We start from the raw sequence: 15264 nt of genomic DNA on the forward strand, positions 1-15264 counted from the left end.
GTCTGTCAGGGTGTCTGTATGTGTGTGCGTCTGTGTGTGTATTAGTATGTCTGTCAGTGTGTATCTCTGTTGTCAGTATGTATATCTGTGTATCTGTATTTCGTATCTATGTTTCTCTATGTGGTCTGTGTGTATCTGCATGTGTGTCAGGTTGTGTATCTGCGTGTCCTTATGTGTGTCAGTGTGTGTATCTGTATGTTATCATTGTATGTATTTGTGTATTTGTATGTTGTCAGTGTGTGTACTTGCGTGTGTATATCTGTGTGTGCATCTGTATATAGTCAGTGTTTTTAACTGTGTATGCATGTGTGTCAGTATATGCATCAGTGTGTCTGAGTATCCATATGTGTCAGTGTTTGTATATATGTCTATGTATGTGTGTCAGGTTGTGTTTCTGTGTGTCTGTATGTGTTAGTGTGTGTATCTGCATGTGTGTTAGTGTGAGTGTCAGTGTTTATGTCTGTGTATCTGCATGTGTTTCAGTGTGTGTGTGTGTGTGTATGTGTATCACAGTGTGTGTGTGTGTGGCAGTCTATGTGTACATGTGCATACATCTCATCATTTAAATTGCCAACACTACACACAAGTACACCCCTGCATTCAACCTTCAACACTACATACAAACACAGTCCTGCATTGAAATGTCAACAATATATAAACACCAAAAATATATATAAACACACCCCAGCATTTATAAAAACAAGCAAAAAAAACTACACATAGATGCATGCTTGCATTCAAACACCAACACCACATATAAACACACCCCTACATTTACACAAACATACTCCATACACAAACATGCTTCCATTCAAACACACAAACACAACTCAGTGCTAAATACGACTGCAAGCATAGGAAAATGGTTCCGCTACTGCGTTGGGAAGTGGAGAGCGTGATTGGATGTCAGGGAGTGGGGGTCAGGGGGCCCCATCGAATCCTTCCCAGGGCCAAATCAATTTTAAAGACAGTCCTGAGATTAAGCTGTAGTTGTTCTGGTGACTATAGCATCCCTTTAAGTGAATTGGATTTATCACTGGGTCACTCCTGCCCAGAAGGTAAGATGACATTGTGTTCCAATGCTTTTTGCAGATTTATATTAAAGCAACAGACTTTTTATTCACATAATAAAACTCAGCGTCCTCCTTGCCGAATTTCAAGTCGAATGTCAAATGGTACCAAGCAGTAAAAACTAGAATAACAATGCGACTGACAATTTGTAGTGCAGGGCCCCTACCCTTAAGGCAGCACTAGAGTAGTGGGAGTTGCATTCCTGAGCTGCATTTATCAACAGTCACAATGTTGGAGGGAAGTTCAGGAGACAGAGCCATTCTGTCTTCCAAGCTCCTTTGTAGGCATCAAAGGGATTGAATTAAGTAAAGCAAGCACATATAGTATCTGCTGCAGCTCTCACTAGTTTTCTGAGGATACCCTAAAATTAATGCTAGCCCTTACCTGTGTTTTTTTTCTCCAAAAACCATGTAATATATATGTAACCATCAGAGGTATGGAGTGTTTTTTCACTCGTCCAAGTAAGTGTCCCCTATGACTAGCTACTTGTCCAAACTCACAAACTAATTTAAATTACAAAGATTGGGGCTCTAGTGTAGTGCCCCTGGCATAGTGTATCACCCTGTGACCCTTATAGTATCTTCTTTTGTCCACCCATAGTGTGATGTGTGTGCTGGCTGTATGTAGCAAATGGGTGGTGTGAGCAGTCTTTGTGTAGTGTGTGTGCTGATTATGTGCAGTTTTTGTTGAGAGCTAGTTGCGTATCTTTGTGTGTGCGGCTTCTGTGTAATGTACTGCCCCGCTGCAGCTTACCTTTCTGCAGAAAGGAAACTATCATCCCTGGTGGTCAAGCAGAGCTTAAACTCACTGATGGTCTATTTGCACAGTAAGAAATTACCGCAGTTTGCACCAGCCAGAGGTGCACATCACCAATTTATGCACCTAATAGCAGCACTTTTACTTAGGTTAAAAAAAAAATACAGTCTAACTTGAACCTTGAACTACATGTCCCTGTGGGTAATGGGAATTTCATATCCTTGATAGATAAAAGTAGAAGTATGTATTTGTGGGAAACATTGCCATCCTGGGTTCCTGCATATAATCTGTCTCATGATTTATTACGATGTCTCTAGAACCTCTCAATGGCATTATTTTTCAATACTAAATGTTTTACTATTAAGTAAACTCTCTACATATACAATATTTGCCCCCAAAATAAATCTGGTCACAAATCCCTTTATTTGTTGACTTTAGCTCTATTTTTGGAAACTGCCACGGTAATTCACTAAACTGAGAATTGAAAGTGACTTGAAAGTGAATTTCACATTTAAGGTCTAAATAACCAAACTGCTAAATTCTCAAAGCCACCTGGGCTTCCACTTTGGCTATTTTGGGTTTACATTTGAGATTCACTTTGAATTCTCTCTTTAGTAAATAACCTTGTTTATGCTATCCTTTTAAACTGTGAATCAGAAAAAAGTAACAGTTAAAACTATTCACCTAAAAGAGAAACGACAGAAATGACATCATGGGAAATACCAAAAACACATGCAATACATGGTATTAGCAAAGTTCACTTTCCAAAAAGCTTTAGCTACATTTTGTGAATTCCAAGCATTACATTAGATGGCTGTAATAAAACTGAACTCAATACACATTAATAATATTTATATAGTTATTGGTTAATAATCACAACTTGCTATCGGAGAAAAAAAAAAAAGCTTCTTATTTAAAAAAAGACACACTCAATGTGGCGGGATGATTTAGTCTTGTGTAATGGACTGCTTGTGAAAGTGCAGATATGTGTTGATAGATAAAAAGATGGCAAAATTATCACTGAAACTTTCACGAAGGGAAAATAAATAACTCACAAATCTGTTATGTGCTAATGTCCATGCTTTTAATACTGATGATTGGCAACGTAAAGGCTAACATTTTTATTTCTTTTAAATATTAAAGTTTTATGACCTTTTAAAGGAACACTCCAAGCACCATAACTACTACAACATGCTTTAAAGGTTGAAACGGATGGACGAACGAACAGACAGATGGATGAACGGATCATCAGTTTTTAGTTCCATACTTATTTGATTATATAGTAAATTAGATAAAGTACATGAATTGTGAAAAAGTTGTCACTGTTTTAGGAGACACAGACAGACAGACAGATAGATACTCCAGCAAATATGGAGTTGATAAATGAAGAGGTAAAAAATCAAAGACTATAAAAATACAGGTAGTCACAAACTTTAAGGGATGCTTACTCCTTCCAAAATAAAAGTGATGGCTAACTTTTTCTATAAAACTGATCAGAATGGTCCCCAGGACCCACATCCAGCCAAACTCATGATAAACATACCAGCTGGTACAACAAGGATTACTCTCATTAATAGAATGTGAAGCAGCACCACAAAACAGATTCAAAGCCCAATAACAAAGCAGCATCAGTCTGGCAGCCTCTACATAGTGAAATCCACTTCCTCTAAACCAGAGTAACATGCATTTCAAGGAAGCCCCACTGTAACATGTTACTTACACAGTGCTTTCTAAAAAAGACAGTTTTTATTAAACTTTGTGGAGCACAGTCACTCCAGTAGTTAGGGACCTGTTTACCTCTTTTTGACACCTTCTATGCTCTGCCTTCCTCTTCCTCCTGCCTGGTCTCAGCCTCAGGTGGCAGCCTGGCTTTACCGCAGGCTGGTAGAGGTCTTCTCCAACCCCCTTTCTAGGTGATGGGTTCTAAAAGCTCTTCTTCCTCAAGGTTCCTCTCAGTTCTCCATAGCATCCAATGAAAGAAAAGTGAGAACCCTGGTTACCAAGTGAGTGTCTGTCTCTCTCCGTGTCTCTTTCAGTTTCCTTGTTTCTTCCGTGTGAGCTAGGGGCGGATTTTACTAGTGAGATCATAGGCCTCCCTCCCCCTGGCTGTAGATTTAGCTGGAGGTGTGTGGCTAGCTTGTATCACTGTGAAGAAGTAGCTGCTGTTCTCACTTCCTGCCTGGAATTTCCCACTCACTTTAATATTCGATGCGAGGGAGGAAGAATTAATCGGGTTCTAATATGTAATGTGCTAAACACACACATATATATGTGCATGACGGATGCATGTACCTGTTATATACATTTACTGCATGCAAGACACAGTGTGGGACCTCAAACTCATTTCACGCCCTAATTCGAGTTTCCTCTTTAAACATTACAATTAATATCACTTACGTGCTCTATAGGACAGAGTATTTTAGTTCTAAGCTCAGCAATCAATGTAAATTCTAACTTGAATTTCGTTCACAGCAGATACTGGTCAGCAAAACAGCATCGGGGATGTCAGGGACAGTTCAAGATGGTCCTCCTGATGGAAATGTGTCAGAAGAAGTATAGGTTTTAGAAATGCTCATGTGGTACTAAGTGAGCAAAGCAAGGCAAGCAACCTAACTAGTACTGTTGGCAATACATAGGATGTGTCATAACTCAATGTAATTTATATTGAAATATATGAGAATATTCAGTTATTGCAAGTTAGGCTTTTGTTTTATTTTTTTTTATAAAGCATATGTAATGCAGATGTGGGACACCTGACTGCAAATGCACATGCAGAGAAAAAAAACAAAAAACTGCGGAACACACTACCAGATTCGTACTCAGCTGTGTTATTTGTGACTTTACCTATCTTGCACATTTAAAGGAACACCCCATTAAAAAAATACAGGTCATTTTGCAAAACAGTTGCCGTGGGCAATCACCTCACTCTTGAGATTAGCTTCACTGAGCTAAACTACCAGGAAGTAACAGGACCGGTCGTATGACCGACAACCATAGAGGTGTATCAAAGTTTATATAGATTTCTTAAAATCAGGACTTTGTATACGATTTTTAAAAAGAGGACACGCTGTTCACACATAAAGCACTTGAACAAGCATAAGTACTTTATGTGCTTGGATTGTTCTTTTACGCCAAGTAAACAACAGCAGTGTTTACTGGAATAAATAAAATGAATGTTATAGTTAATATTAAACATCACAGAGTGGGAATTAGCCATCGAGTTCTACACGCATTCCAAACGGATATTAGACTGATATTGATAACCATTGTTTTCTATACAGTACTATTCATGCAGTCTGACATATGTAAGGATTGCATTTCATTATGCACCTAGTGAATGTCTGACTTTTTTTGAAAGTGTTTACATTTTACGTCATGCTGATCAGAGTTATATCTGCCATAGAGAAGCATTATAATGCTTCTCCATGAGGAGAATCTTATTGGCACAGCACGACAATTGCTGTGCATTTGCATTGGGGCCTTCAATGCTTTTTTATTTTTTTTACATTGAAGTGTTAAAATAATCTAAGATTGTACTAGTGATGAAGCAGGCAGAGTGGCAGTTGCTGCAAGACCAGGAAAGTGATGCATGAGAAGCAAGTTTAACTTTTACTTTGGGGGCAGGAGTGTCTGGGTATCATCTTATCTTTAGGGGATAAACTGCTTTTGAACAACCTCAAATTTTATTCCTCGGAACATGAATGCACTGCTTCCTCTGTTCCTCACTCTGGCCGCTGTCCACTCTGGAAAGGGCTGCCTTGGTGGCTCTGGTACACCAGGATCATCAGCCTATCACTGGTGCCCCTTGTTGAGTAGCAGGGGCTACAGAATTATAGAGGAGTTAGTTTTTCTTTTTTTTTTTAAAATGCATATTTTTCTTAAATACCATTTTTAAAAGCATTTAGAAAATATAGAAATTGTTTACTATCCCTTCTACTATCCGTTCATGAACTTTGGATTAATTGAGAAGTTGTCAAACTCTTATGGACAAACTTTGTGAACAAATTTTAGAAGAAAGGAAATGGAAAGAAAAAAGGGTGTGTAGAAACTAGGAAAAATGGTAAGAAGAAAGTGAAGAGCATACCTCCTAATATTTCAAGTGGGGCACTTTACATTTAGCCTTGTGACTAGGGGCAGGACTGCTCTGAGAAATGGTAGGTGACTTACTAATAACAATGTATGCAACTTAAATGTAATTTAGATCAAGAACAATGTATATATTTTTACAATGATTTCTAAACACCTTTATTGTAGTTTAAAGGCACATTACTGTATCATTGCTGTGGAGTTCTGTTATACACTGAAACACACAAACTATATTGAGTTCCAAGAAAAGAAGGACATTAGGATAGAAAACAAGGACTCCAGTTTTGTTGCAATGCAAGGGCTCTCCCCAAGCATAAAGGGTAATCCAGATCTGAACCCGTGTTTAATGTGCCTAGAGGTGTGTTAGCTACACCTCGCTGACGAGGTCCAAAAAAGGCCCAATCGATTGACTATGATTGCTATATCTCTCATTTAGAGGGAATTTGCCAATTTTAATTTTTTTTGACTGCCTTTAGGGTGGGGTCAGTTTGATATGCAAATTATATAGGTTCTCTAACATAGGTTCTCTTTGTAATGGCGCAAGTGAGCAACAACATTTTTAGACTTGAGCTGGGATTGGCTGAAGAGAAACTGAATTTCTCTAAGCTTTTGTCCGTTCTCAGAGTTCTCTGTTTTTGTTAAAAGGCTAATGCCAAGCAGCCGAGTGAGACGGACGCACATTTCATGAGCTCCGTTATACCCAGCGATATTTACAGCTTACTAGTACCTTCAGGGACCCGAACCCGGGGGAAAAACAAGCACCCACACTCACAATGGGACGCAAAACCAAAAAGCAGAAACCCGACAAGCCCAGGATGAGCATGAACATCGGGGACCTCCTGAGACAAGCGCACACTGCGAGTGGGCCCAAGATGGCCGCCGAATACGACGACTTTACAGATTCCTCTGAGGAAATGCTGCCAGACAGGGGCTCAGCTGTACTACCTCTACCTCCACCCCCGGCAGCCCCTCAAGGAGATGAGTCCCAACCAGCGACAACGGCTGTCCTGAAGGGCTTGCTAGCCAGCCTTCAGAAAACCATTCAGGCTGATGTGGCCTCCCTCCGCTCAGACCTCTCAGGCCTTGTGGGTCGTATAGAGATCGTGGAAACAACATCCACGCAATAATCCCAACGGCTCGCATCCCTGGAAGACGAAATAAGATGCCTTAAAAAACACCAACTTGCCTTTGAGCAACGCTTTGCGCTCCTGGAAGACGCCCGGCGCCGCAATAACATCAAGGTCCGTGGCATCCCAGATGACCTGCCAACTGCAGAGCTCCCACACCTGGCACAGCGACTGATCGGAGCCTTGCTGACCCCCAAAAGGGCCAGAGGCATCAACATCGATGGGACCTTCCGAATCCCTAAACCTCAGAGAGCACCAGAATTCGCCACAAGCGACATCGTGATATGTTTCTCCTGCAACGAGGATAAGGCGGCTGTCATGGCGGCACTGAAGGGAACATCACCATACGAGTTTGAAGGCATGGCGCTTACCTTCTATGCTGACCTTTCTGGAGACACACTTAAATGGAGAAAATCTCTGCAACCCTTCACAACATTGCTCCGCAACAGAGACACTCGATATCATTGGCGCTCCCCACGCATGCTGCAGGTCCTCCAGGGTAATATTACCCATGTGGTTCTAGAACTGACAGAGGCAGCCGCTCTGCTAGAAGTCCTAGGCCTCCCGCGGGACTCTTTATCCAGGCCTGGCCCGTGCAGCACCTCAGCGTTGACACATACCTGGGACATGGAGAAGGTTACCCCTTTTGTCCCGGCAGCCACCTACAAGGCAGCCACAACCTGAACAGTTGCAATGACTTAAGTTTTTATTGTTCGCTTTATTACTTATCACTTTTCTCTTTGTTTTTATTACAATTGAAACACTCTTAGGCACTTGACTTACATAAGTCCACACACCCCAGTGACGGGCTACTAAGGCCCGAATTCAGCTCCACCACCCCCGCCCCTACGTCCATGGCGACCGCCTGACAACCCAAGCAACACCCAGGGGCGTAACACTACCGCAATTGTCAGTCTCCCACCCCGCAACCCAAGCCAACCGTCAAGCCCATAAGGTCAGACTTCGGAGACTGGATTAGCCCTAGCGACGCCCACACGCCAATTTTACTCTAATCGCAACAGCTTTAGTTCCCTTTCACCATCAAACTTAACTTTCACTTTATTATATTACCATACGTTTATTGGCCCCCATGTACTACCTCTAACCGCAGAACACCTATGTGTCACACGCTCACCTCAATTGACGACATGACATATGGCCACCCCACATGGAGGCCACTTAATAGAGTATTTACGACTTACCGAACCCAGCACTCTCATAACCAAAAATACTCGCCTCAGTGTATAAGACGCATCTGACACAATCTTCGTAATGATGTATGATACCCCTGACAGGCATTGGAGGAGCGAGCTACCCGGAACAGAGTACATAGCCCTGGCATAGACGCATTACAGGGACCAACATGCAGCATACGCCAGAGAGAGGTTCCACCGCACATACCACAGAACTGTATTATATTATGTTTATGTCTATGACTAAGTTTAAGTTCACGATTTCTCACTCTGTGATATAACGAACCATGTGCATCTTAGCTCCCCAACCCCCCAGTTTGGAATGACTAGCAACTACTCAGGGGCATGATGCCCTCATTTTAAGCAGATCTAACCAGTGCTTCTCTTTAAAAAATATAGTTGACCTATATGCATAGATTTAGCATGATCTACTTAACCAAAATAGTGCAGCATCTCTTGATGTTTTGTGTATCACTGTTATGACTTGTATTGTCTATTTTCTCACAAAATGTCCTTCAAACCTTGTATGCCTAACTATGCACTACAAAAATATAGTTGATATATAAGCATAGATTTAGCATGATCTACTTAACCAAAATAGTGCAGCATCTCTTGATGTTTTGTGTATCACTGTTATGACTTGTATTGTCTATTTTCTCACAAAATGTCCTTCAAAAATTGTATGCCTAACTACGCACTACAAAAATAAAGAATTACAAAAAGGCTAATGTTATAAAAATAAATCTGATTTAAGCAAACAGTGTCCATGGCAAACTCTACAGGAGAATTTATGGGATAGCGAACATCAGATAAGATAGTCTTATTATATTTAAAAATATATTAAGAAGCAATCAATCCAGTCACTTTCTCAAACAGCTAAGTGGTCCTCTAGAAAATGGCAGGTATGGGATTTAGTAATCAAAGGGGAAATATGAGGATCCTATGGCATGATAATCTAAGTATCAGAGCCAAACAGAAATCCATATTAATGCACATAAAAAGTAAGGATATGTATAATATTCACAAAATTTATGAAACAAAAACAAGTTAGACATTGCATGTAGGTTAAGTATAGGGGTCTCCATCAGCAACCCCTATTGCTCAGGAAGCGTGGGATAAGATAGTGGGAGCTATGTGTAAGAGGATATTGGATTCCACCTTCTCTGTGGACAAATGGAGAAAGATTAGGGTTCGAATACACTAAAACAATTTGCTCCAGTTTAAAGGAGATTAATTAGGGGCTGACAAAGGTGCATTAGACGCACCGAAACGCGCGTCGGGTTCAAGTTTAGTTTACACCTTTTTTTTCACAATGGTGGCACTAGGTGTTTGATTTATTTTTATCTCCAGCACTGATTTATTTAACCCCTTAAGGACCAAACTTCTGGAATAAAAGGGATTCATGACGTGTCACACACGTCATGTGTCCTTAAGGGGTTAAATTGAAGGGAGACAGCCAGAGGTAGCCTTTTCTCTTTTCCTCTCCTGCTTAGGGATAGTATAGAACACCCTTGAAGGTGTTTCCCTTAGAAGCTGCAGGGATTATATTTCTATCTACTACTCTTCCTTGATATTCTGTTCTGTTAAGCTTTCTTTACTGGGGGCTTTCTCCTCCCTATATATAACTAGGGACAGCATAGAACACCCTTGAAGGTGTTCCATTTAGGAGCTATAGGGTGGTTGTTTTGTATATATATATATATATATATATATATATATACATACTTTCTCTTCATTATCCCTCTGAGTATCTGCTTACTGGCTATTTATTTATTTTCCACTTATCTTGGAGACCCGCCATTACTACAACTTTAAGGCTTTAGTCTATCCCTTCATAGATATTTTTTGATATATTGTATCAGTTTTTTCTACTATATTCCAATTATAGTGCCCTTTCTTTTTCTAGTTGAATAATAAAGTAATTTTCATTTATATTGGGGCATCTCTTGGAATTTATACTACATATTATATATACTATATATCAATGGACAACTCCTACGTTTATAAGTGTCCAGTGCTGATGGTTTAGTCATAATATGTATCAAGTGTTTCCTATATATTGTATTTAAAACCAGCTCTGAGTCTCTTTTTTATTGAGTCTCTATCATTTTCTACTTTTTAAATTTAACAAGACAAACATGCAGCTTGTGTTGTTATCTAGCTCTTCAGCCACCCCTGTCAGGATCCCGCGGGCGGCTGCGAGGGGAGGCTGCAATCCGCTCGCGGCACTCACCCTCCAGCCGTCCACGGTCCCCTTCCTGCCAGGTGTTCGGCGGGCGGCATCCTCCCAGCCACGGGTGCCGCCCGCGTCTTCTTCCGGGTCCCCCAGTGGCAGCATGCATGACGCTGCACGCTGGGAGACCGGCCAATTTGTTACACGCCGGGGTCAGTCACCTGACCCGGCGTTAAAGGCACAGTGCCTCAATCACAGTGGGAGGTTTAGATATCTCCCACGTGTGATTGTTAATTCTGATTGGAAATTAGCCAATCAGAATTAACCTTCTGGTTTATATACTTACCTTTCCTGTTCCTCCCTGCCCTGTTGTGGTCTTTGCTTTATAGTATTGATTCTGAACGTGTGATTTCTGGTTACGTACTCTCTGGCTTGTTATACTGACTTTGTGACTTTCTCCTACCCTTTGACCTCGGCTTGTTTCTCGTTATTCTGTTTTCTGGTTCCCCTTACTCGGCTTGTCTCCTGACTATTCTGTGTGTGCTTAGCCCGGCCACTCTAAGGACCGGTACTGCACACTTTCTGTGTGTGTGTCTGTGTGTATGTTAGCGTGTTGGGTTCCCCGAATCGTGACATTACAACAGGGCCATAATGGAACCTGCTGACATACCACAGCTCCTAGTTAATCAGGAGGCTAGAATGGATGGCTTGGACCACCGTATGGATCAGTTTGCTCAAGCTTTGCAAACCATACTGGCTCGCACTGCACACTTGCAGCCTGCCGTTCAGGAGGTTGCTGCTGCTGTGCCCGAGCCCATTCCCACTCCGGCACCCGTTCCTGCCCATGTAGTGCATATGACGCCGCCACAGCGCTACAGCGGTGACCCGGCATTGTGTCGTGGTTTCCTCAACCAAATTGACATCCATTTGGTGATGAATCCACGTTCCTATCCCACTGACAGATCTAAAATAGCCTTTTTGATAAACCACTTGTCAGGGAGAGCTTTAGCATGGGCTAATCCCATGTGGGAGAATGCTTCCCCAATGTCCTTTGCAGACTTTTTGACCGCTTTCAAACGCACATTTGATCAACCCGGCAGGGTTGCTTCTGCTGGCAAAGCTCTGCTTAGGGTCCGACAGGTTAACAGATCTGTAGCGGATTACACTATCGAATTCCGCACTCTAGCAGCTGAGGTGGTTTGGAATAATGATGCCCTCGTTACAGCCTTTCAGGAGGGTTTGGCCGCTTACATCCTGGACGAAATAGCCTCCAGGGAATTGCCTGTCCTTCTGGATGATCTTATAGATTATATCATCCATATTGATAATCGTATTAGAGAGAGACGTAGTCAGAGGCGTATGTATACTCAGATGTTACCTGCTTTACCCAGTACTGCGTTACTGGCATTACCCCCTTCTAGCCAACCTCCCCCTGAAACCTTGCAATTGGGTGTTACTGGGTTAACTGAGGTAGAAAAATCATACCGAAGAAGGGAAGGGTTATGCCTTTACTGTGGGAAAAGGGGACATCTTCTAAGAACCTGCCCTGAATTGCGGGGAAAACTGCAGCACCCAAGGCCTATAGAGGGGTCGGCCTCGGGTGTTATGTCGTTTACCCCTCACGTCCCCATTACTAGACCGTTTATTACGGTTACCCTTTTTGTTGGTAATACTACCGTGATTACCAAAGCCTTGATAGATTCAGGGGCTGCTGACAATCTTATGGATGAGAGTTTTGCTAAAACCGCATCTTTGACTCTGATCCAAAAGGTCACTCCCTTGGCTGTGGAGGCCATAGATGGTAGACCACTGGAGAAACCTCTGGTGACCCATGAGACCAAAGAACTGGTTATGTCTGTGGGTGCCTTGCACAAGGAAAGATTGTCCTTTCAAATAATCAACTCCCCTACAGCCTCTGTCGTTTTGGGCTTCCCCTGGTTGGTTAAACACAATCCGATGATTGATTGGGGTTGTTTGGAGATTCTCTCCTGGGGGAAATCTTGTCAAAGGGAATGTATGACTCGTGTTTGTCCTGTTGGCTTGCTTAATGTACCCACAGCCAAACCACTTTCTGTTTATGTTCCTCCTGTGTATGCGGACCTAGCTAAGGTGTTTGAAAAAAGGGAGGCAGACAAACTACCCCCGCACCGTGAATATGATTGTGCCATAAACCTCTTACCTGGTACTATGCCACCTAGGGGTAAGGTATACCCTCTTTCTGAAAAAGAGAACCAGGTAATGGAGGAGTACATACAGGAAGCCTTAAGTAAAGGTTTTATCAGAAGGTCCTCCTCTCCTGCTGGGGCTGGTTTTTTTTTTGTTGCAAAAAAGGAGGGTGACCTACGGCCTTGTATAGACTACAGGGGCCTGAACAATATAACGATTAAAAACGCCTACCCTATTCCCCTCATCACGGAGTTGTTTGACCGGGTCAAAGGTTCTAAATACTTCACTAAATTAGACCTCAGGGGGGCTTATAACCTTGTTCGTATAAAGGAGAATGATGAGTGGAAAACAGCATTCAATACACGTAGCGGACATTACGAGTATCTAGTCATGCCTTTTGGACTGTGTAATGCTCCCGCTGTGTTTCAGGACCTCATAAACGATGTCCTCAGGGATCTATTGCATGTCTGTGCCGTGGTGTACCTTGACGACATCCTTGTATATTCCCCTGATTTGCAGACACATCATAATCATGTTAGGATGGTGCTTAAAAGGTTATTACAGAACGGACTTTATTGTGAATTGGAAAAATGTTTGTTCGATCAGACCTCGGTGCAATTTCTAGGATATATAATTTCCGAACAGGGTTTCAGTATGGATCCTGCTAAGTTAGAAGCCATACTATCCTGGCCGCTTCCCCAAGGTCTTAAGGCTATCCAGCGTTTTATAGGATTTGCCAACTATTACAGGAAATTTATAAGAAACTTTTCACCACTTATCTCCCCTATAACGAAGCTGACTAAGAAAGGTCTACACCCTAGGGTTTGGACTCCTGAAGCCCTTAAGGCCTTCGACACTCTCAAGAAGGCATTTGCCTCTGCTCCAGTACTACGCCACCCTGATCCTTCTCTTCCCTTTGTTATGGAAGTGGACGCTTCTGAATCAGGCGTGGGAGCAGTACTGTCACAGAGGTCATCGTATGACGAACCCCTCCATCCCTGTTGCTACTTTTCAAAAAGGTTATCTGATCCAGAAAAGAATTACGATGTTGGGAACAGGGAACTATTAGCTATTGTGTTAGCTTTTAAGGAATGGAGGTACTTATTAGAGGGTTCTAGACACAAAGTTATGGTCATAACAGATCATAAGAACCTCTCCTATATAGCTGATGCTAGAAGGTTGTCCGCCCGGCAGGCTAGATGGTCTCTATTTCTTTCACGCTTCCAATACGTGATTACCTATAGACCTGGTTGCCGTAATGCCAAAGCTGACGCTATCTCTCGACAGTATGAACCTCTAGAATCTGTTAACCCGACCCCTGAACCTATTGTACCTGCGTCTCAGATAATAGCTGCTACCCGTTTGGTTGTTTCGTCTCTTGTTCTTGATAATATTAAGACATACCAAACTCAAGCACCCCCTGAGACGCCTGTTGGCAGACTATACGTTAAAGTGAATGACAGAAAGAAGTTGTTAACTTTATTTCACACCGCCAAAACTGCTGGTCATCCGGGGGTTACCAAGACTTATAAGGGCCTCCTTCAACAGTTCTGGTGGCCTTCACTCAAGCGAGACGTAGTGGATTTTGTGCAGGCTTGTCGGGTCTGTACGCAGTGTAAGTCCCCTAATGTGAGACCCCAGGGTCTCCTGATGCCTCTATCGATACCCAAGAAACCATGGACCCACTTATCCATGGATTTTATTGTAGACCTTCCTCCTTCCGATGGTCAGACAGTGATATTAACTGTGACGGATAGGTTCTCTAAAATGGCGCACTTTATTCCGCTTAAGAAACTACCTTCTGCGATTCAGCTTGCTCAGGTGTTTGCCAAGGAAGTGTTCCGCTTGCATGGGGTACCTGAGGATATTGTATCTGACAGGGGTCCTCAATTTGTCTCTCGGTTTTGGAGGGGTTTTTGTGCTGAGATGGGGGTCTCCTTGTCGTTTACTTCCTCCTATCACCCGCAATCTAATGGTGCAGCCGAACGTGCTAATCAGTCTGTGGAATTGTATTTGCGCTGCTTCACTAATGCGCACCAGGATGACTGGTCTCGCCTCCTTCCGTGGGCTGAATTTGCCAGGAATACGGTGTCTCATTCGTCTACTGGCTTAAGTCCTTTTGAGGTTGCTTATGGGTTTCGGCCTTCCGTCCTTCCCGGTGCGTTCTCCGACAAGGGAATGCCCGCTTTGGACCAGCACCTCGCCTCTTTGCGGAAGATGTGGGATCAGGTCCATGTTGCGCTGTCCCGTTCAGCGGCTGCTCAGAAGAAGTTTGCTGATCGCCATAGGGGTGCGGCCCCTTCCTATGTTCCGGGTGATAGGGTATGGTTGTCCTCGAGGAACCTCCGCCTCAAGGTTCCCTCGATGAAGTTCGCCCCCAGGTTCCTTGGTCCCTACAAGGTGTTACGTAGGGTTAACCCCGTTTCCTACTCCCTGGACTTGCCCTCTTCCATGCGCATTCCGAACACGTTTCACGTTTCGCTTTTGAAGCCCTTGCTTTGCAACAGGTTCTCTCGTCCCCTCGGGCGGCCTGTTTCCCCTCGCGCTGTCCCCAGTGATGTGTACGAAGTGGCTGCCCTTCTCGACTCTCGTGTTTCTAGGGGTCGGCTGCAATATCTGGTGGATTGGAAGGGGTACGGCCCTGAGGAGCGATCTTGGGTTTCGTGCTCTGATCTGCACGCTCCCTCTTTGG

The 15264-nt window shown here is 43.0% G+C and overlaps 1 protein-coding gene across 1 annotated transcript in view; it reads right to left on the bottom strand.

Annotated features, from left to right (window-relative positions):
- Positions 1-3869, bottom strand: part of NFKB1 (nuclear factor kappa B subunit 1) — a 114001-nt gene extending 110132 nt beyond the window's left edge. Inside the window, exon 1 of the mRNA XM_063458562.1 lies at positions 3625-3869. The gene's annotated coding sequence lies outside the window, so the exon portion shown is untranslated. The remainder of the gene's footprint in view (positions 1-3624) is intronic.
- Positions 3870-15264: the final 11395 nt, after the last annotated feature.

This window comes from Pelobates fuscus, chromosome 6, assembly GCF_036172605.1.
Source record: "Pelobates fuscus isolate aPelFus1 chromosome 6, aPelFus1.pri, whole genome shotgun sequence".
NCBI lineage: Eukaryota > Metazoa > Chordata > Amphibia > Anura > Pelobatidae > Pelobates > Pelobates fuscus.